The sequence below is a fragment of the Ornithorhynchus anatinus genome, chromosome 7 (genome assembly GCF_004115215.2).
Source record: "Ornithorhynchus anatinus isolate Pmale09 chromosome 7, mOrnAna1.pri.v4, whole genome shotgun sequence".
Taxonomy (NCBI): Eukaryota; Metazoa; Chordata; class Mammalia; order Monotremata; family Ornithorhynchidae; genus Ornithorhynchus; species Ornithorhynchus anatinus.
Window position 1 is genome coordinate 4,407,280 of NC_041734.1, and position 21,865 is coordinate 4,429,144.

At 42.7% G+C, this 21,865-nt stretch overlaps 1 protein-coding gene across 3 annotated transcripts in view; it reads left to right on the plus strand.

The window, feature by feature from the left end:
- The first annotated feature begins 5,057 nt into the window (after nucleotides 1-5,057).
- The window catches only part of CRH (corticotropin releasing hormone), a 61,518-nt gene continuing 44,710 nt past the window's right edge, over nucleotides 5,058-21,865 (plus strand). Inside the window, exons 1-2 of one of the 3 annotated variants that reach the window (XM_007666980.3) lie at nucleotides 5,058-5,129; nucleotides 8,748-8,843. The gene's annotated coding sequence lies outside the window, so the exon portion shown is untranslated. Of the gene's footprint in view, nucleotides 5,206-5,421; nucleotides 5,561-8,747; nucleotides 8,844-21,865 lie in introns of those variants that run through there. The other 2 variants (XM_007666995.3, XM_007666988.3) reach the window with 2 other exon arrangements.

The window sequence follows — 21,865 nt, forward strand, 5'->3', positions numbered from 1 at the left end:
GTAGGGGCCTATGGCTTCCTTCTGCCTCCTGCACACTGTCCCCTGCATCAGGCCAGAGTTGCAAGGTTGGGCTAGAGAGAGGGGGTTCTACCGTGGCAGGGTATGTGGTGGTGGGGGAAGCCTGCTCCATGCAGCTGTTTTAATAATGGTAATTTAATTTAATAATGGTATTTGTCATGCACTCACAATGTGACAAGCACTCTTCTTAGTGCTAGGGTAGATATGTTAATCAGGTAGGTCCCAGTTCCTGTCCCACAGAGGGCTCATAGTCTGAGTAGGAGGGAGAGGGGATATCAAACCTCCATTTTACAGTTCAGGAAACTGAGGCACAGAGAAGATAAGTAACTTGCCCAAGGTCACACACTAAGCAAGGGGTGGAGTCAGGATTAGAACCCAGGTCCTCTAACTCCCAGGCCCTTGCTCTTTCCATTAGGCTGGGCTGCTTCCTTGTAGAGGGGCTTTTGGCAGAGTCTAGGACTGGAGCAGTGACAACAGTTTGGGGCCACATTATGGTTTGTTCAGAGATTTCCCATTAGGCTGGAACCCTTGAGCCTCAGTCCCCAAAACTCCTGCATTAATCCAGCCTTCCCCTCTTAAGCATGGAGTGCAATATTAACTCCCCCAGGCAATCCAACCCGGTTGTATTCAAGTTGTAAAATCCCTTAATCCCAGCCTTTGTTTCTTCACTCTGTCCAATCTCCATTTTCTCCAGGTTTTGGCAGGTGGGAGACAACAGCAGTTGCCAGACAAGCCTGGAATCCTCCACTCAGGAAAGGAGCAGATTTTTTGGATGCAAAATCTTTGAGAGACAAGCGAAATGGAAAACAGCACCAGGCATTACAAACAACAACTGGGGGCAGTCTCCTGTGGATGCACAGTGTAGAATGGAATTTTGGTCATATGTTGTATCAGGCTGATGCCTGTGGTTAGTGACTCCAACTTCAACTACAGAAAGCAACTATATATTTTCATATAAATCATATGTAAGGGTATACCTGGCAACTCTGCAGGTAGGTTAAAAATAATAATAATAATTGTGGTATTTTTTAAGCACTTACTATGTGCCAGGCACTGTTCTAAGCTACTATATATTTTCATATAAATCGTATGTAAGGCTATATCTGGCAACTCTGCAGGTAGGTTAAAAATAATAATAATTGTGGTATTTTTTAAGCACTTACTCTGTGCCAGGCACTGTTTTAAGCCCTGGAGTAGTTACAAGATAATTGGGTTGGACAGAGTTACTTTCTCACATAGGGCTCACAGTCTTAATCCCCATTTTATAGATGAGGGAACTGAGGCACAGAGAAGTGAAGTGACCTGCCCCAGGTCACACAACAGATAAGTGGCAGAGTCAAAATTAGAACCCAGATCATTCTGACTCCCAGGCCCCGGCTCTATTCACTAGGTCATGCCAATTCTCCCCATCCATACTGGTGGCAGAGATCCTGCATAGAGAGAGTGGTAGAATATTTCAGCCAACAGCGGCTGTTGAGAAGTTTAGTTCCAGGGTGGCAAGTTGAGAGATGTGGATTCTCATCTCAACCCTGCCATTGGCCTGCTGCATGACTTTGGGCAAGTCTGATAATAATTATAATAATAATGATATTAATAGTGGCACTTGCTAAACACTTACTGTACGCCATTGTTAAACCCTGAGATAGATATAATGCAATCAGATCAAACACAGTTCCTGTCCCACATGGGGCTCACAGTCTAAGTGGGAGGGAGACTAGATATTTAATCTCCATTTTATGGACTAGGGAACCAGGGTACAGAGAAATTAAATGACTTGCCCAGGGTCACCCAGCAGGCAAATGGCAGAGGCGGGATTAGAATCCAGGTTCTCTGATTCCCAGGTCCACTCTTTCCTCATCTTTAAAATGAGCAAAGTATGCTATCTGCTATTCCTCGCTCTTTTAGAATAGGAGCGCCTGTAAATGAGGACTTTGTCTGACCTGAATATCTTGGATCTACCCCAATACTTAGCACAGTACTTGAACACAGATTAAGTGCTTAATAAAGATTATTACCATTAATAATTATTGCAGAGATAATGAAAACATTTACTGGACTCCATCTTGGGTTCCTTTCCAGCTCTAGCCTTTTGAGCTTTGCTGATTCCCGTGGCATCAGATCCATTGTTGATATTGAAGCAATTCAAGAAACAAAAGCACTTTGGAGCCAGTGGAGATTTTTATGGATCAATTTAAGCTAAAGGTCAGTGACTTTATTTATTTCTGTTTAGCAGACGACAAATTAACCTGCCACCTGAAACGTATATTACAAACGTCAACCTGTGCCTCTCAGTGCTAAGCCTATCACTTTGAGAAATGTTAGGATGGGCTGAATCTTCCTTCTATTTTTGGCCTGGGAAGAATAAAGCTGTGGAAAAAGTGCTGATACAATGTCAAACTGGTGATTTTCTTCCAATGAGATCATTTTTCTTTTGATTCACTAAAGTCTCTTGATCTAGTGAAAGGAAAGAACAGCATGCAGTTGATAAACAGTCCTTTTAAGCCTATTTAAAATGTAGAAATAAAAGAATAATCTATCAACCTAAAACTCTTCAGGATTCACTTGATCATCTGTACTTTTTCATTGGCATTGCCAAGACATCTGTTATTTTGATGCAGATGAACCTCTAGGTGGGCAGTTATATTGGCAGCTATAATGAAAGGATTAAGGGTGCAAGCATTTTCTTTATAATCAACATAACACAGATTCTGTGAGGTCCTTTTGCTCCAGGGAATGTCCTGTTTAATGCCTTGGTGTTTTAATATTGAGCTGTTTCAGCCCTGTCCTCATTCTCTGAGTAAGTTAGATATCACTGTAGCGTGCTTTTATATCAAAGACGGGGCACTGAGAGCCATGATTGTGTGTTGGCTTTTTGGGCTGTGGCAATGATAACTCATTCTTTCAAAGGTGGGATTCAGTCATCTCGGCTACCAAGAGAGTTTGGAGGAAGGGATTGGGAACCAACCAACACATAGCCTCTGTGGAAATTTCCATTATCAGTCAAACAATCAATGGTTTTTTTTTAATGGTATTGCATTCATTCATTCTATCATATTTATTGAACACTTACTGTTTGCAGAGCTGTGTACTAAGTGCTTGGGAGAGTACAACACAACAGTAAACAGACACATTTCCTGCCCAGAATAAGCTTAGAGTCTAGGACGGGGGGATGAGAGAGACAGACATTTATATAAATAAATGAATTGGCTGACAGTGGGATAAAACAACCATCTGTGAGCATTATGCAGAGGGGAACTCCAATCTATATGGTCAGAAGCCTGACTTTGCCTGTTTTTGATTTTTAATGGTATTTGTTAAGCACTTACTATGTGCCAGGCACTGTCCCAAGCGCTGGGGTAGACACAAGCCAATCAGGTTGAATAGTGTCCATGTCCCCACAAGGAGGTCACAATTTTACAGATTTTACATTTACATTTACATTACATTTTACAGATGAGGCAACTTGTTAAGCACTTACTATGTGCCAGGCACTGTTCTAATCCAGTCATTCATTGAATCATATTTATTGAGCACTTTCTGTGTGCAGAGCACTGTACTAAGTGCTTGAGAAGTACAAGCTAATCAGATTGAGCACAGTCCATGCCCCACATGGGGCTCAAAGAGTAAGCGCTTAACAAATACCATCATCATCATTTTACAGATGAAGTAACTGAGGCACAGAGAAGTGAAGTGACTTGCCCAAGGTCATGCAGCAAGCAAGTGGCTGAGCCAGGATTAGTGCCCAGGTCCTCTGACTTCCAGGCCCATGATCTATTTAGTGCTTACTGTGTGCTGAACACCCTACTTTTTCCTCCTTAGAAACAGCACCTAGTACAGTGTCTGCACTAAGTACTCAGTAAATACCATTGTTTGATTGAAATCCTGAAACTGTGAACTTCTGAATCTGAAGCTGTTTGTGATTTGGGGACAGAGAGAGGAGGAAATAATATGCTATTTGTTAAGCACTTACTAGGTGCCAGGCCCTATACTAAGCATGGCGGGGGAATAGAGGCAAACTGGGTTGGGGTTTATTGTTTACTCTCCCAAATACTGAGTACAGTGCTCTGCACACAGTAAGTGCTCAATAAATATGACTGAATGAATAAAAGGGGAAAAAGGCCCGCTGCTTCCTGCTCTCAGGAAATTTATACTCTAAAAGGGTCCAGTCTAATTTCTTTTAGCTCATGTCATGTGGAAATACCATACATTAATTCCACAGTCTTTCAGTTTTCATTGGCACTGTCAGTCAAGAATATAAAGAGTTGATCATTATTTCAGCCCCCACAGAGCCCTTTTCAATCTAGGGGTCTATCAAGGAGCTTTAAAAGTATAGTGGTTTTATTCTGGTTCTGAAAAGTGTTTAATCACACACAAGGGTTCTGAGAGAGACAATGCTGAATTCAAAGGCGCAGGGAGAATCAGTGGTGTATGATGAAGGTACCTGGAGTGCTAATCACTAAATCGCATCACCTGGGTTGTTTGGGCCAAACTATGGATTCCCTTTCAACAGAGGCTTGAAAGTAGGCCAACACTTGTGAAGTGTCCATTTTAAGATTGTCCCCCTCTCTGTGGGGATCTATATGTCATTTTGTAATCCTTAAAGATCACTTGTTCTTTTTCACTGAAATTTCTAAAGTGTTGGGGGCTTGGTGCTTGATGAAGAAGCAGCAAAGCCTAGTGGCAAAAGCATGGGCTGGGGAGTCAGAGGTCGTGGGTTCTAACTCCGGCTCTGCCACTTGTCTGGTGGGTGACCTTGAGCAAGGCACTTAAATTCTCTGTATCACAGTTGTCTCATCTGTAAAATGGAGATTAAGACTTTGAGCCCTACATGTGGCAACCTGATTACCTTGTATCTACCCCAGTGCTTAGTACAGTTTTTGGCACATAGTAAGCACTTAACAGATACCATAATTATTATTATTACTATGAATTGCAGTCTAGGCTAGGACTCAGGACAGGAGGAGCCTGGGAAGCTTCTGGGCCTGAGCAGGTATTTCTCAGGTGTTATCAGTGAACCACCTGGAGGCCCAATCAGAGCAGCTCCGAAGGACTGATCAGTTTCTCCCTTCTCTTCTCCAGAAAGGAACTCCCTCATTATCCTTCTTCTCTGGGTTTGTGGTTCTTTGTTCTGCCTGGCTGTGTTGTGATCATTTTGTCTGTGGTTTTTCGGTCTCTGACGTTACCTGGGTAATAATAACAATAATGACATTTATTACTCTGTGCCATGCACTGTTCCAAGCCCTGGAGTAGATTCAAGTTAATCAGGTTGGACATGGGGGTTTACATGTCCTACCTGAGGTTTACAGTTTAAATAGAAGGGAGAACAGGTAGTGAATCCCCATTTTACAGTAGAGGAAATGAGGCGCAGAGAAGTTAAATGGTCACCCAAGATCACCCAGCAAGCAATTGGCAGAACGGGGATTAGAATCCGAGTCCTCTGGCTCCCAGGCCTGTGCTCTTTCCACTTTGCCACGTGGATTCTACGTGAGGCTTCTTGGACGTGCTTGGAAGTTTGGTCTGATGCGTGTTAAACTAAGAGCAGGTAGGTGGACAGTGAAAGAGGGTTTATGTATGCTGGTAATGAGGTGTTGCTGTGTCTGGATTTGGCCCTGTTCCCACCTCTGTAACTTTCCCAGGGTGAAATAGGCATTTTACCTCATCATCACTGGGATTTAGACCAGTTCACTGATACAGAGGGATTTTGATTTATACCCTATGTAGAAACAAATCTCCTGAAGGAGGTTCACTTTTAGCATTTTCTGGAGTCACTAATTGTGTAAAACTAAAAACAGATTGTTCAGGCACCCACAGTTTCTGCCCAATTGTCCATCTTTCATAGTGGGGATGGGACTGACACTGAGTCAGTCAATCATTTTTATTAAGCACTTACTGTGGGTAGAGCACTGTACTATGTGCTTGGGATAGTGCAGCAACAGTTGGAAGACGTGTTCCCTACCCCCTAAGAGCTTACAGTCTAGAGTTACATAGCCCACTCTGTATTTCACTGGAGTTAGGGGGTGGTCAGACTCAGCTGTGACCTCTCTGCTTTATCAGAGAAATTCAAACTTATTCCTACCACCCTGAGAGAGTTAGCTGTAATGACCTATACTCAAGTCATTGACATTTCTTACTCCTCTATTTAGGGTGTTTCTCATCTTGGGTGGCCTTGGGTTGCTTTTCTGGAAATGTGACTGGAATTTGCTCTCTAATTCTTATGCTTGGGGAGTACCCAAGGGGCTTTTGAGATCTGATGTTGTAGGAGCCAATGCTCTAACGATAATTGTGGTATTTGTTAAATGCTTACTATGTGCTGAGATCGATACAGGACAATCAAGTGGGACACAGTCCCTGCCCCATATGGGGTTCACAGTCTAAGGTGAATGGGAATTTCACCCCCATTTTACAGATGAGGAAATTGAAGCCCAGAGAAATTGAGTGACTTGCCCATAATCACACAACAGGCAGTTCCCCTGATTCCCAGACCCATGCTCTTTCTACTAGGTCACCCTCCGGTAATCATTTTAAAAAAGGAAATGGCTTCTTTCTGCATAGGCTGTGCATGACATTGCATTGTGGATGGATTTTGTTTTATGACTCTTGTTAAGCGCTAATTATGTGGCAGGCACTGTATTAAGTGCTGGAGTAGATTCAAGCGGATCAGTTTCTACACAATCCATGTCCCGCTTGAGGCTCACAGTCTTAATCCCCATTTTACAGATGAGGTAACTAAGGCACAGAGAAGTTAAGTGACTTGCCCAGAGTCCTAAAGCAGACAAGTGGAGGAATCAAGATTAGAGCCCAGATCCTTCTGACTCCCAGGCCTGTGCTTTATCCATCAGGTCATGCTGCTTCTCACAACTTCCACAGTTGTTTAATGATCATTTTGGTCATTCAGTGTCTAGGAAACAAATATTAATTCTTGGACAGTTGTGTTCCAGCTATTCTTGGGTCTGTTGGGGTGGGCAGATCCCTCCCACCAGATTCAAGGGGATCTGTCCTTGAATATATAGTGATTTAGGATTGCTTAAGGTCAGTAAATCTAGATAACTTGAATACCTTCTACATCTTTGAGGGGAGTAAGGGACTGTTCAGTTCAATGAGTCCTGAATTTTCACCTCAAACCTGCTGAAAGTTCCTCTATGGGAGGATGTTTCTCTTAGGTGGTTGATAACATTCTCAACTACACCACTACAAAGGGGTTCTCTAAGTTAAAATTTAATTGGGATTGTTTTTAGAATAACAAACCTGTAGTATGTCCTGAAGCTCTTACAGTACTTAACAAAAGATTATATAGCACTAACATGATTTTAGCACTAAATACACTGCCTGGCACATAAGTGCTCAACAGATGCCACACACACAAAAAATCTATCCACATTTCAATAGGTCTAGCACAGAGTATGCAGAAAGAAAACAGTCATTGTTCAAGTCACTTTAGAATATAGGTTCTGCATTAGGAAACAGTTCAGATGAGGTCTCTTAAGAGGCAGGGGACTGGACAAAGTAACATTTCTGGATTCCTCCCAGCTCTTGGGGCTGTGAGTGTTGTCCTCCTTATTTCACAGTGGAAGAAGCAGTAATGTAGGTGGGGACTTCTTCAGGGCTAGTGGTTAATCAGTCAATCATATTTATCGAGGGCTTACTGTGTGCAGAACACCATACTAAGTGTTTGGGAGGGTACATTGTAACAGAGTTGGTAGACACATTCCCTGTCCACCATAAGATTTTGGTCTGGAGAAGGATTCAGACACTAATATAACGGAGTTGAACATTCTTGTTAGGACCCTGACTCCAGTTGTAGGGTTATTATGCGACTACCAACTCTGTTATATTGTACTCTCCCAAGTGCTTAGCACGGTGCTCTGCATACAATAAGTGCTCAATAAACATGGTTGACTGATCTCACTGACATCACTTAAAAATATGCTGAGAGCCTGAAGATCATATCTTATGTCAAATTGTTCGTTTTCATGACCCAGATAAGTGGAAGTTGAACTACAGAGAGTCAGCATCGTCTAGTGAATAGAGCATGGGCCTAGAAGTCAGAAGGACCTGAGTAATCCCTTCTCTGCCTTGTGTTTGCTGTGTGACTTTGGGCAAGTCACTTCACTTCTCGGTGCCTCAGTTCCCTCATCTGTAAAATGGGGATTAAGACTGTGAGCCCCAAGTGGGACAACCTGATTCCCCTATGTCTACCTCAGCGCTTAGAACAGTGCTTGGCACATAGTAAGCGCTTAACAAATACCAACATTATTATTATTATTCTCTGTGCCTCCATCGCCTCATCTGTAAAATGGGGATTAAGACAGTGAGCCCAATGTGGGTCAGGGACTGTGTCCAACCTGATTAACTTGTATCTACCCCATTCATTCATTAAATAGTATTTATTGAGTGCTTACTATATGCAGAGCCTGAGTCATAGTAAGCACTTAACAAATACCATAAAAAAAAACAAACCTGCGCGCATTTGGTGAGATCTGAAAGCCGTGATATTGTATAACTGAACGGCTGACTCAAAGAGACATGTTCTTGGAGAGATTTGAATCATCCTGACAATCCCAACATTAAAATCATAAGCTAACGCTAATCCCATAGCTCATCTAGTCCAACCACCTGCCTTCAGGAAAGAGAATGTCCAATATCTTAAACAATTGTCTTCCTAATTCAAATCTCTGACAGTATGATAATGCTAGAAGTGATGTGCCTTCTCGGTATTTTTTTTTCCTCAGGGGCTCACGCATATGCTTCATGAACAAAGATATCTTCTCAACAATCCATTTGGCTGTGTCTGTCTTGGTGCATCAATTTCCCAGATACAAAGAGAGGTTAGTAATTTATACCTTATTCCCAGGAGTATTTTGAGAATTCAATTTAGTGTAATATTTTATACTTGTAAAGTGTTTTCAAAGTAAAAAATACTCAAGTAAATCTATAGAGAGACTTGGGAAAAGCATTCTGTTATGGTGAACTGGTTAATTTATGGGTTCTCTATTGCTTTTCCTTTATCTCTAAGAATATTGGCATGAAAACCGAACCTCTGTTATGTAGGGCTTTATCCACTCCTGCTTATCAGGTTTTGCTGAAGCCTTGACACTTTGGGTGTGCCATCAACTATGGACAACTTGGAAAAGATTAGTGTCACAAGAAGTGTTGAGAACCCCATAGAGGAGAGGACACAATGGGAGCAGACAAATTCCTAATCAGCCGAAGCCCTGTTTTCGTGTATGTGTCCATCAGTAATCAGTGATAGAAAAAGGTATATTTTTAAACTAAAAGGTGAATATTTTATAAGAGTACAAATTGGAAACTAATCATTCAAAAGGATAGGTAGTTTCAGGAGGACCCTGAACCCATATCACGATTTCCCAACCCATTGCAGCTGCATTTGGATGGAGAGGTCCTGAAACAAAGAAAATGACGGGGTTTGGAGAATTATTTGTGATTTGAAATGTAAAATGGCAGTCTCTGTTCCTGATTTCTAGAGAATCACCTAGGGAGAAGCCAGCCCATTTCAAGACTGGGGCACAGGAAAAGTGGTGGCTAAAAATAAGTTGCTTTGTCAGGGAACTAAATCCAGGGTTCCTTCCTCGTGCATGGTATCATTCAGTTTGATGAGAATGAACGTTGCTTGGGCAGCAGGATTTTTGAGCATCAACGGTCAGGGCAAGAAAGTAGCAGTGAAGAAGGGAGCAGGTGGAGTATTTGCTCATTCATCCTCACCATTGGGATTGTAGTGTCATTATACATCTCAAAGCAGGATTGCTCCAAAGTTGAAGTCAGAGGTATTTCTGGAGTGGAGGATGCACCTTTAAAGCAGGTATAATACAGAATGATTGGAAAAATATCACTAGACACTGGAAAGTACTCCCATACTCCTTTTAAGAATGTTTCTCGAGTTTGGTGGACTCCCAAATTGGTCTTAGTGGAGGTGAAGATCTCCTACTTGACACTTGAATTGAGAAAGGTTTGATTTGACTTCTCAGGGAAATTGCCACAGGTTGAGAAACTTGCAGAATTACTACATAAGATGAATTTCTAGAGTTATGAGGGACTAAAGCATAGGCCCCTTATATTTTAATCTACAGATGGGTTTATATTCCATAACAAGTTTCATCTCATGAAATGCCAAGGTCTGAGCAATTGTAGGAGAGATGCTGGAAAGGCTTCTAAAAGAATGGACCCGTGAAAAGATAAGCAGCTCATTTTAAAAACTGCACCCCTTTCTGGTTAACATAATTCAGCCTTGATATTTCAGAGTACGGAACTCTCTTTTGACCTACCATGTCCTTTTAATTCATGATTTTAACATGGGGTACTAATTTAAAGTATGTAACCCCAAGAAACTAAGCAGCCTCTTTTACTGTCCTCCACTTTCCCTCTGTATCACAATGCTGCTCCTGTCCTGGAGCTGATTGATGTTAGCTTAACAATGCTGATCAATTAAACCATAGATGTCTTTGGAAAGATGACTTTGGAAAGAATGTGCTTAAGTTAATGACATCCCTTGAGGAATAGATTCCTCTTTAAATGTCAAGTTGGTATAGCAAGATTTTTTGTTTGTTTGTTTGATGAGTGCTTATATATAGCTCTACCTACTTGGAAAACAGCCTTTTAATAATTATTTCATAGAAAGACATTTAAAAGAAACATGTCCCTTGCCTATATATCACTGTACAATAAGAGCTGTTTCAATCACTGGAGATAAGGGTGTTTACCTAGAATCACTGAGACCCACCACTCTATTTGCCTCCCTTCTGACCAGAAGTAGAAGGTGTGACCTCTCCCCTCATGGACCTCACAGTTTCATGGGGGAGGCAGCCATAAATTGGCAAATATATATCAAGGTAAAGAGTAGAGATTAAAAAAAAGAAAAATGAATAAATGAGTGTCAAAATGAGATTGAATGAATGGAAAAGTTGTGGGGGTTAATCAGGAAGTGCCTCATAGAGGAGGTGTCCTAGGAGGGGAAGGATCGGAAGCTTCATCACTGCTTGACTTGGGTGAAGGAAAGTGCTAAGTTGTACCAACTTGAACGTTCAGAACTTGGTTATGAATCTGATGGTGGACCCCTAGAAGTGAGAAGTGACTGTTTGCCCCTGGATGAGATTTTTTTGGATACTGTGATATATTGGCTAAATTCTTCTGCTTTAAATTGGTAAAAGAGTATGTATTTACTCCAACAGTTTTTACTAAGCTGTAAGCTCACTGCGGGAAGGGAAATGTGTCTATCAACTCTGTTATATTGTACTCACCCCACCACTTAGTGCAGTGTTCTGCACACAGTAAGCACTCAAAAATGCAACTGATTGATATTTTAATTTTGAGCCACTCTATTATTACGAAATGCATTATAACGGGGTGTTCAAATTCCAGAGTTCTCTTTGCTGCCACCCTTTTTCCCTTTCTCCCTAACTCCTTCTCCCCAGTCCTGCTCACATTTGCCTCTGATAAGCAATGGAATGAAGAAGTGTTCACTAATTTGTACTGTACACTGGGCCTAACAAAACATTTGTCTGGCTCTCTGGATAGAACTCTAATTCCCACCACTCTGAGGGAAATCCTCATTCTTTTGCCAAAGGTTTGGTAAATTCCTACGCCTTCACTTACAGCTTCATTAACAAACAAGTCCTATTTGGGAAACAAAGTATTGAATTTCGCTAATCCTACCAGGGCCTACCTCTAAAACATGCAGCTGAATAACTGAAGGGACAGGTTTTGACTAACACTGTGATGCGTTTAGCACAGATGTGGCCGGGATTATGTTTTGAATTGCGAGTGTAAAAAAATGTATCTTTAAATTGAAATGTTCAGAATTTCCATTTAGCAGGGCACCAAGCAGGTACCACTTTTTATTTGCACAAGTAGTGAACCTGATTTTCCATCTGAGGAATGTGTAGGAGGACAGACTGACTTGGGCAGGTGAAGATACAATGTGTCCAGCTTCTCAGTGGTCTGATGCTGCCAAGCCCCCCAACAGAATTGCAGCAATCAATCAAACAATCGTATTTATTGAGCGCTTACTGTGTGCAGAACACAGTATCAAGTGTGTGGAAGAGCACAACAAACAATATAACAGACACATCCCCTGCTACCATTAGGACTAGATATTCTCATGGTTGGTGCATCAGCAGTTGGTGTCATCCAAATAAGCTTTTCTCCCCTACCAAAGGTAGGTTTACTGCATAACAAAGGCCTGAGGCTGCAATGGCCACTGTCTCAATGGGACAATCCAGGAGGAGGCAGAGGGGAAAACCGAGTCTAGATCTGGGCCAAGTAGGAGATTGAACACTTTTGCAACTCTGTAGGCCTTTAATCTGACTCACAGAGAAGTGAAGTGACTTGTCCAAGGTCACACAGCCAGCAGTGGGCAGAGCTGGGATTAGAACCTCCATTCTCTGTCAATATCCCAAAGGAAATACCGGTTTCATGATTCCATTTCTAGTTTCTTTGGCCATCCATGCGTCATTGGGCAGTCTAGATAGAATTCAGAAACATCAACTTCTCAAGTCTTTATCAGTTGAAAATCTAAATTGGATTAGTAGTTTAAATTGGATTGGAGAAGCAGCGTGGCTCAGTGGAAAGAGCACGGGCTTTGGAGTCAGGGCTCATGAGTTCGAATCCCAGCTTTGCCACTTGTCGGCTGTGTGACTGTGGGCAAGTCACTTAACTTCTCTGGGCCTCAGTTCCCTCATCTGTAAAATGGGGATTAAGACTGTGAGCCCCAAGTGGGACAACCTGATTCCCCTATGTCTATCCCAGCGCTTAGAACAGTGCTCGGCACATAGTAAGCGCTTAACAAATATCAACATTATTAAATCCATAGTGTCAAAACAAAAGTCAAATATAACGTTTGTGGTCCTTAAACTGTACTTAACCTACCGACATTGTGCACCTTCTCCATTTCTAATCTCGAGCTATTCTATGGCGAAAATGCCCACCTCATAAAGAGAAGGTGTTTGGGGGATGATCAGTGGTAATTAACTCAAAGATTAGAAAACCAAGTTACCTTCATGCTTTATGAGAAACATTGATGTCAACATGGCATGTGTCTCATTTGCCTCTTCTTACAAAGGCCAGCAACAAGTAGTGCGGGGAAATGATGGACAACAATGACATATTTACAACAGTCATAAAATGCCCACTCCACTTATGTACCCCAGACTGATTTAAAGTAGGAAATGACAGGCAGTTGAGATCGAGCTGTAGAAATCCTGTTTTTCTCATAAATGTTATTTATAGATGTTTCTAGAGGTCCCACATAGATGGGCTCATGAACTACTCTTTGAGGTAGTGATTCTGGAAAATGCATAGATCTTTTCAAAGCACCACATGACATGATTTCTAGTTTCCATGAAAGATAAATGCCAAGATGAATGCTCACAGATTTCATACAGTTTAGAAAATAAGGCTAGGAGCTCAGACTGGCAACCATAACAAATATTATTTGATAAAACAGAACCACTGAGGGCTTTATTCCTGGGACAGGGCTTGACATTGTTCGTAGCAATCTCTAAAAGCAAACTCACTAATCCTCAAAACTCTTGTTGTCTCCGTATGGAGGGAACTGAGGAACAAAGAGGTTAAATTTCTTTGTCTTTGAATATGTTGACAAACGAGTAGTAGACCTGAAGCTGGAAGTGAAATATCTGGGTTCAGTCCAGTGACATAGTATTAGACTGTTCTGCGACTATTGTGATTGGAGGCGAGGTGGGGTGGGCTGCAGCCACTGTCCCTGCTGCATAGTTAGACCAAAGGAGTAACTTGAGTACCCAGTCACTGGATGTCTCTATCGGTGGCACCAAAACTTCCTGATGCTTCCCTGTCTGCATCCTTCAGGGGTCTGGGAAAAAACGAGGGTGGGGAGGAAATCTAAGAGATAGTGCTGGGGCCAAGGGGGTGTCAGCCAGGATGTGAGGGAAGGAAAGGGAAGGGTTTAAAGAATGGAATAGGGTGGTAGGTGATAGAGTTGTCCAGGGAAGGCTCCTGGAGGAGTCGTGTTGGAGCCCAGTTCTGCCACAGGATGCCCTAGTTGAAAGAGCACAGGCCTAGGAGTCAAAGAATCTGGGTTCTAATCCCAGCTCTGCCAACTGCTGACTTTGTGGCCATGGGCAAGTCACTTTACTTCTCAGTTTCCTCAACTGTAAAATGGGGATTCATTACTTGTTCCCCCTTCTGCTGAGACTGTGAGTCCCATGTGGGGCAGACTGTGTCACACCTGATAAACTTTGCATGTACCGTAACAGGGCCTGACATATAGTAAGTGCTTAACAAATACCATGATAATGATAAGGTCCTTGTACTGGTCTTGTTCCACACAGTAGTTCCCAAATTAAGAACAAGACACTTCCTGAAGTGAGGGACAGCAAAGCCCAGGCACTCGACTTTCTCTTGTGCCTAAAACTCCTGTTATGTAAATAACCGATCCATTGCACAACGGATTGTCTGGGTATATTATTCTCTACTGACGAGGTGGAAAGTCTGCAGTGACCTTTGGTGCCAGAGGAAAATGAGTCATTGTCCAGAGAAGGAAAAATAGGCTTTTGTTGCTCACTGAAGTATCTTCAGAAATGAACTTCTCATTCCTTTCCAACTTCCTCCCTCATGCCCAGAGACCTTGTTACCAAACACTGTCATTTAAGGCCATGCACAGCATAGGGGAAAGTGAAGTGTGTCATTTTTTCTTGGTAAGGTTTGGGTATAGACAGAGATCCAACAAGTTCTCCAAGCTTTTTTGGATTCCTTGGAGCCGATCACTATTCTCTATCACTGATCTCATAACTTGTTCACTCCAGGGAGTGGAGACCTAATTTTTCCCCACTTATTTCTCCTGACTCTTAAGTGGACAAATGCTTAACCCCCACTGGATCTACCTTCAAGTAAAATGAAACAAATCACAACACTCTAGTGTTTGAGCATTGAGCTGAGTCAAAAAGGGGGGTCAAAGGTTCCACCTGCCATCAACCAGTTATATAAAGGCCTGAAATGACTCACAGCTACTGACTGTGGAGAGAAGAAAAGGCCGCGGTTAGACCGGCAATAACATCCCAGGACTGGGAAGACCCTGAGGTCATTTGGTTCCCCGCTCCTGCGAATGGAAAGATAAACTGTAGAAAACTATTTTTGTCCTGCTCCCTGAGTTTCATTAAGTGCAGCCTGAGTTTTGGAGGGTCTGGATTTAAGGCCTCAGCAAGAAGGTCATTACTTATTCTCACAAGTGAGCTGAATTCTGGTCTTTCTCCATGCAGTGCCTGTATTGATTTAGAAATTTAAGTATTCCATAAGCCCTCCAGTCATCGTATGACCAGTGGATAGGCACATGCCTAGAATGTGTCACTGTCTCTTTGGATTGCAAGTACTTAGAAGGCAGCGAAGAAGTCTTGTGCAGTACCCAGATTCGCAGAGTAAGTATGAAAGCCCTTGGTCTTTAGTTTCATGGGACTCATTCCATGCCAAAGACTCATTCAGTTGTACAGAAGGGGCCGAGGGAGGGCCTGGCTGATGGAAAACAAACTCAGGTCAGACAGCGGCACCAGCCTTAGAAATGACATCCCGCTGTGATCCATATTCATAAACCTCAATCCCTTGTGTGGTGTTAAGCTGTTTTAAAATCCACAATAAGCAGGAGGTAAAAAATGAAAAGAAAATAGAAATGAAAGTTTCCCTTTCTGAGAGTTAACTTTTCTCATTATCAACTCCCAGCCTGGAAGTCACATTTTTTTTTTAATCTGGGTTTCAGAAGAGCGACGTCTTGCATTTCCTGGGCTATACATCACAGGGTGACTCATGGCGTTCAAAGCATGTCAAGTTTCTCTGAATGAGAATGAGGCTACATGATGTCATAAAAACAGTCCTCATTCCAGGTCTCAGGAGGAATGTGGTGGAGAGGCCCTGGGTTTGATTTCAAACCTCTGAAGACACTGCAAAATGCCAGGAACATCTGCCCTGTGGGATCATTTTTTCATTTTTGTCATTTGTCCAATTTTGTCATTTGGAGGTGCCTCTGCTCCCAGAGGGTCCCACTGTACTCGGCTCTCTGCCCCACTAAGGGATTACTCATGCCCTTGCTGACACCCGCCATCTCGCAGTTGGAGAATGCCAGTTGCTCTGAACCAGCTTTGCTCCCTAACGGCACCTTTATTGGAGGGGGAGTGAGTAATGTCTCAAATTAAAATAACATGGGGGGTGAAAATGATAGGAAGACTGAATGCTGCTTTCCCAGCTGGAATTCTTTTTGATGGTGTTTAAGTGCTCACTATGTGCCAGACACTTTTCTAAGCACTGGGGTAGATACAGGCTAATTAGGTTGACACAGTCCATGACCCATATGGACCTCGCAATCTTAATCTTCATTTTGAATTTGAGGTAACTTAGGCAAAGAGAAGTGAAGTGCCTTGTCCAAGGTCACAGAGCAGACAAGTGGCAGAGCTGGGTTTAGAACCCAGGTCCTTCTGATTCCCAGGCCTTTCTGACTCCTAGACCTGGGCTCTATCAGAGCTTCACAGATTAAACTCCTCCATTTGCAGAAGAGCCAGGGTGACCAAAATGCATGATTTCTGGCACAACTGTTCCAGGAGCATAGATACCAATTCCTTGGGAACAAGACACCTGTCTCCCTTCATTTCCATTTGAGGAGAGAAGGCACTGTACTCTTTTTTATGGTATTTAAGTGCTTACTATGTGCCGGGCACTGTACTAAGCGCAGGGGTAAATACAGATTACTCAAATTGGACATATCCATGCCCCACATGGGGCTCACAGTCTTATTCCCCATTTTACAGATGAAGTAATTGCACTTATTTCCCCACAGCTTTTTAAAATGGATTCATCCCATCCCACTAATCCCAGATATGAGAAGGTTTGAGTGAGGCTGGAAAGAGCTTAGAGGTTCCAGGTGGTGTTAAAATGACCCCAAGTCAGTTCCGTCTGAACCAATGACCCTTGGAAGCCTGCCTAGTGACCCCATTTTCTACACCTTCCCACTTTCCCAGAACTAATCCCTTTGGTCATCCCTGTTCTCAAAATGAAAAATGGGCCCCTAAGCCTCTACAGCTACCTCTAGACCCTCCCAGGAGCATCTTAAAGGGATGACTCTGAATTCCATATATTGGAAGGGTGACAAGAGTGACTGAGAACAAACAACATGAAGTTCAGTGGGTGCAGTGTGAGGCAACATTTATTTGGGGAAGCAAAAAGCAGGCTTCCAAAACACCCCTCAGAGACCTTCACTCTGTGGTTCAAGTGTGAGCAGAGTTTGATTTGGGAATATGGCTGAGTTTCAGTTTGTTTCTAGCTAACAAAGTATACATACTTTGCTGCTGTCAAAAGTCCTCTTCTCTCTGGGAAAGGTGGCAGCATTTTGTGTAGATTTGAGGATCCCGTTCAACACACATATGCACAAGAGCATGCTCTTTCTCTCTCCTCCCTCTTGTGTGTGGAAGGCCTTTCCAGACCTTGCCATGTCTCAGAATATAGCTACAGATGTTCCAAATAGAGGAAGAGGGTGGGGTGGGATGGGGGTGGGTGGAAAGGAGGAGGTAGGGCCAACTCCATCCATGTGTAATTGCTGTTTTTGATGCAGGGCATCTGCCCTTAAGTACTTAATTGAACATAGATAATTAAACCACATGGAGCTTAATCAGAGCATAAAAAGGGAAATTGGATCATTCTCCTCACACTCCCTGGTGTCTTTCCTGAGGTGCCCTGCTTACCATGGCTCTGTACACAATAAAGTAACAAAGAAGTCGCACAGATGTTGTTGTATTGCCAATGGAAACAAAGAGCTGGGGCAATATTCAAAGATGAAATAGGGTGATTTTACTCAAGCCTATAGATGCCTACTTTGGTATGGGGGGGAGACGGGATGGGGGGGCTGTTCTTTTAAAAGCTTTCCAGCTGTTGGCCTGAAACCATTGTTTTTGTTCACAACTTTTTTAGGCAGGACTCCCAGCCTCAGTTATTCTGGGACTACAACAAGATCTGAGAATTTTGGAAGAGGGACTGAAAAAAAAAATTCCCACATTGAATCTTTCTAACCTAACCCTTCCAAATCTGCCCTCTCTTCCCCAGTCTCATTCTTTTGACCCACCCACTCTCTCTGGGCACTCAAAATTAGGAATTAGCATCTAAGAGTATGTTTATTCAGAGACATCTAGTGGATGTCATGTTTGCACTAGATGTCTCTGAATAAACATTCACCATCATCATCATCATTTTGTTCAAGGAGGACTGAACTATGAAAAAATGAAGGTGACTCATTTCTCCCTGGTTCTTGAGAGAGGTTTCCATTGCAGAGAGCACCTGGCCTTGCCCTGATTGTCTAGCAGAGTTGCGGCCCTTTCCATTCCTGCCTGTCACTGGCCCCAAACTTGTCACTGTGTTATGAAGTTTCATTTTTCATTGGTTATTTGAATTTCAAGCAAGTGGTTGAAATGGCTGTCACTAATAAGTAGTTAACCTTGTCTGAGAGTACTTGAAAGAGTAGAGAAGGCGCAATTGAGACTCTCAGAGGTCTTGGCTCTGTCCCCTCCTTTTTAAACAGTTAAGCGTTCTCATTATCAGAGCCTTACCTGACTGACAGTGGGAGGTCTGAAAGCGATTCTAGATTAAAAGATTTGCCGAATTGCCTTTAATTGAGATGAGATCTCAAACTTTCATGATCCCACTGAAGGAAGATTCTAGGGCAGTTGAAAAGCCTGATTTTCTGCCGATGTACTTTGACTTTTTTCCCTCTTCTTGAATCATCTTCATTCCTCCTTAGACCAATTAATCAATCGTATTTATTTACGACTGGGGGAAGCAGCGTGGCTCAGTGGAAAGAGCTTGGGCTTTGGAGTCAGGGGTCATGGGTTCGACTCCCTGATCTGCCACTTGTCAGCTGTGTGACTGTGGGCAAGTCACTTAACTTCTCTGTGCCTCAGTTACCTCATCTGGAAAATGAGGATTAACTGTGAGCCTCACGTGGGACAACCTGATTACCCTGTATCTACCCCAGTGCTTAGAACAGTGTTCTGCACATAGTAAGCACTTAACAAATACCAACATTAGTATTATTATTATTATTTAGCACTTGCTGTATGCAGAGCACTGTACTAAGCACTTGGGAGAGTACCATACACCAGAGTTGGTAGACTCTTTCCCTGTCCACAATGAGTTTACAGTCAAGAGGGGGAGACAAGTATTAGAATAAATAAATTAAATTACAGATTTGTACATAAGTAATGTGGAGCAGAGGGAGGGGTGAAAACAGGGTGTAAATCTTGGCCCATCTGCAGTAAGAAAACAGATTATCTCAGAAGGATTGCAATTGCTCTTCCTGTTCACTTCTTAGATGTTACAACTAAATTCGAATCCCAAATTCTTCATCTGCCCCTGGCTTTCTGAGAACTTGTTTGTGAAAAACAGATCTTCAGTATTTAGCGGGCTGGCTTTTATTTCTCTCAACTCACGCCTTCTCTCCCCAGTAATAGGTTAAGTGCATGACGATGATTCACTTGCTCATTCTTTCCCTGTGAAGTCAGTGAAGTTAATTTGTACTACTTCCTGTTATATCCTAGTTCTTCCTCCTGCTCCCACTATTTGTAAATCATGTTTGTCCGTCTGGCCACCCCAACAGATTGTAAAGGGCAGGGAATGTGTCTATTTATTGTTATAGTATACTCTCCCAAGCTCCTAGTACAGTGCTCTGCACACAGTAAGCATTCAATAAGTACAATTGACTGACTGACTGAAGGGCAGTGTTCATGTACCTCGTTTCGGTTGTGGCCCCCTTAAGTCCTAGAAGGGCTCGGCACTCAAGGTGCTCAGTACGTACCACTGATGATGGTTCCTAGGTGAACCACATGAGACCCAGAGAGATACTGTAAATTGTCATGGCAATTTGCCAATATTATTTGTCTGCCTCCCCCATGAGAGTAGAAGCTCCTTGGGGACGAAGAACATGTCATTGTTTGTTCTGTTCTTCCCAAGCACTTAATAAATAACATTTCATTGCGCCACACCCAGTGGATGCTCATAAATACTCTTTTACTACCTGATTTTCCTAGTTTTTTCCCAGGTAATCAGACCTCTTACACATCTCCTTCCACCCCAGGGCACTGAGAAAACAGTATAGAGGATAAGCCCTGGACATGTACATCCTTAAAGCCTCTGCTCAGCAGCCAGTCTCCAGTGGTCTGTCCATACCCAGGGTGACTTCCAGGGAGTTAGAAAACTGACAGTCATCAGGAATTAGCAGCTAATTCATGGTTAATAATGTAACAGGTCTTTAGCATTTAATTTGCATTTTAAAAGCTGTGTCTAAAGATACTGCAGGCAGAGTCAACCCCTAATGAATATAGAATATTTAGTTTATTTTTTTCCAGTTTGGCATTTGAGTAGAGTCTGTGGGTGAGGGGTTCAAAGGGAAAAGACGCATTAGCCAGAAAATGGCAGCAGTTGCAAGAGCGATCTCTCTGGCTCTAATTTTAAAATAATTGAATAGAAATCCAGGGTCCAAGTCAGAAATAAACCACGTCCTTCACTCAATATACTGATTACTTCAGTTTCCTTTCATATATAGTTTCAGGAAACAATCCTATTTCTGGCCAAGTAGACACCTCCTTACTCCATTGCTTCAAAATCTAAGCTGATACATGCTGAGAGAATAAGACCGAATATTTGAACTTTTTTGCTATAAAAAGAAATGATTCCTTTTCTTTTTTTAAGTCAGCTGGAATACAAAAGCAGGGTCGACCAGCATTTCATTATATGTTTTGAGGCAGCGTGTCTGAGGAATAGAGTTGGTTTCTGTTTCCCGGGTGCCAAACCAGGTCTGGGGTCCATTCTTTCTTTAGTTACACTCATTATGCTAGCACCTAAGAACAATATATCAAATGTGATGCAGCTGTGGATGCCTAAAAGATTTGTTGGATCTATATCTCTATCCTCACTCCCTTTTTGTGACTGGGAAATCAGTGTGGTTATTGATGATGGCAGATTGAGCTGGCATTGGCTGATGGATGGGGCTGCAGGTGGGAGCGTATGGATTTATTTTTATCGGGAGATCAAATCAAGAGGGGCAGCCCAAACACTCCTGTGCCTCTGCTTCCCACCCTCTGTTGGGACTGATTCTAATGCTAATAATAATTATGGTACTTGTTAAGTGCTTACTCTGTCAAGCACTGTTCTAAGCACTGGGAGAGACGCAAGTTAATCAGGTTGGACCGGATCTCTCTCCCACTTGGGACTCACAGTCTTAATCCCCATTTTACAGATGAAGGAACAGAGGCCAGTGAAGTGATTTGCCCAAGGTCACACAGCATACATGTGGTGAAGTTGGGACAACGGCTTGTGTAGCATTTGTAGACCAAGGACCCGCCATATTCTTTTTAGAAATGGGACCCCTGGGGTCTCAGGTTTTTCACCTGAAGTTACTCAATCTCCTTCCCTATTGCATAACACTCTTCTAAGCACCCTCATCCAACAAACTGGAGCCATTCTGATGAAGCAGAAAGCAGCTGGTGACAAAACAGGGAGTCTCCTTTATGCTTCAAAGCCTGGAGCAGTAAGCAGGGCCTGCTCCTATTCAGATGATCCTTGTTTGACCCTCTTTCCTTCCCCACCGCCCAGAGTAGACAATTACTCTCCCCACCTTCAAAGCTTTATTGAAGACACATCTCCTCCAAGAGGCCTTCCCTGACTAAACCCTCTTTTCCTTTCCTTCATCTCCCTTCTGTGTCACCCTGACTTGCTCCCTTTTATTCATCCCCCCTCCCAGCCCCACAGCACTTACATTCATATCCATAATTTATTTATTTATGTTAATGTCCATCCTCCTCGCCAGACTGTAAGCTTGTTGTGGATAGGGAAT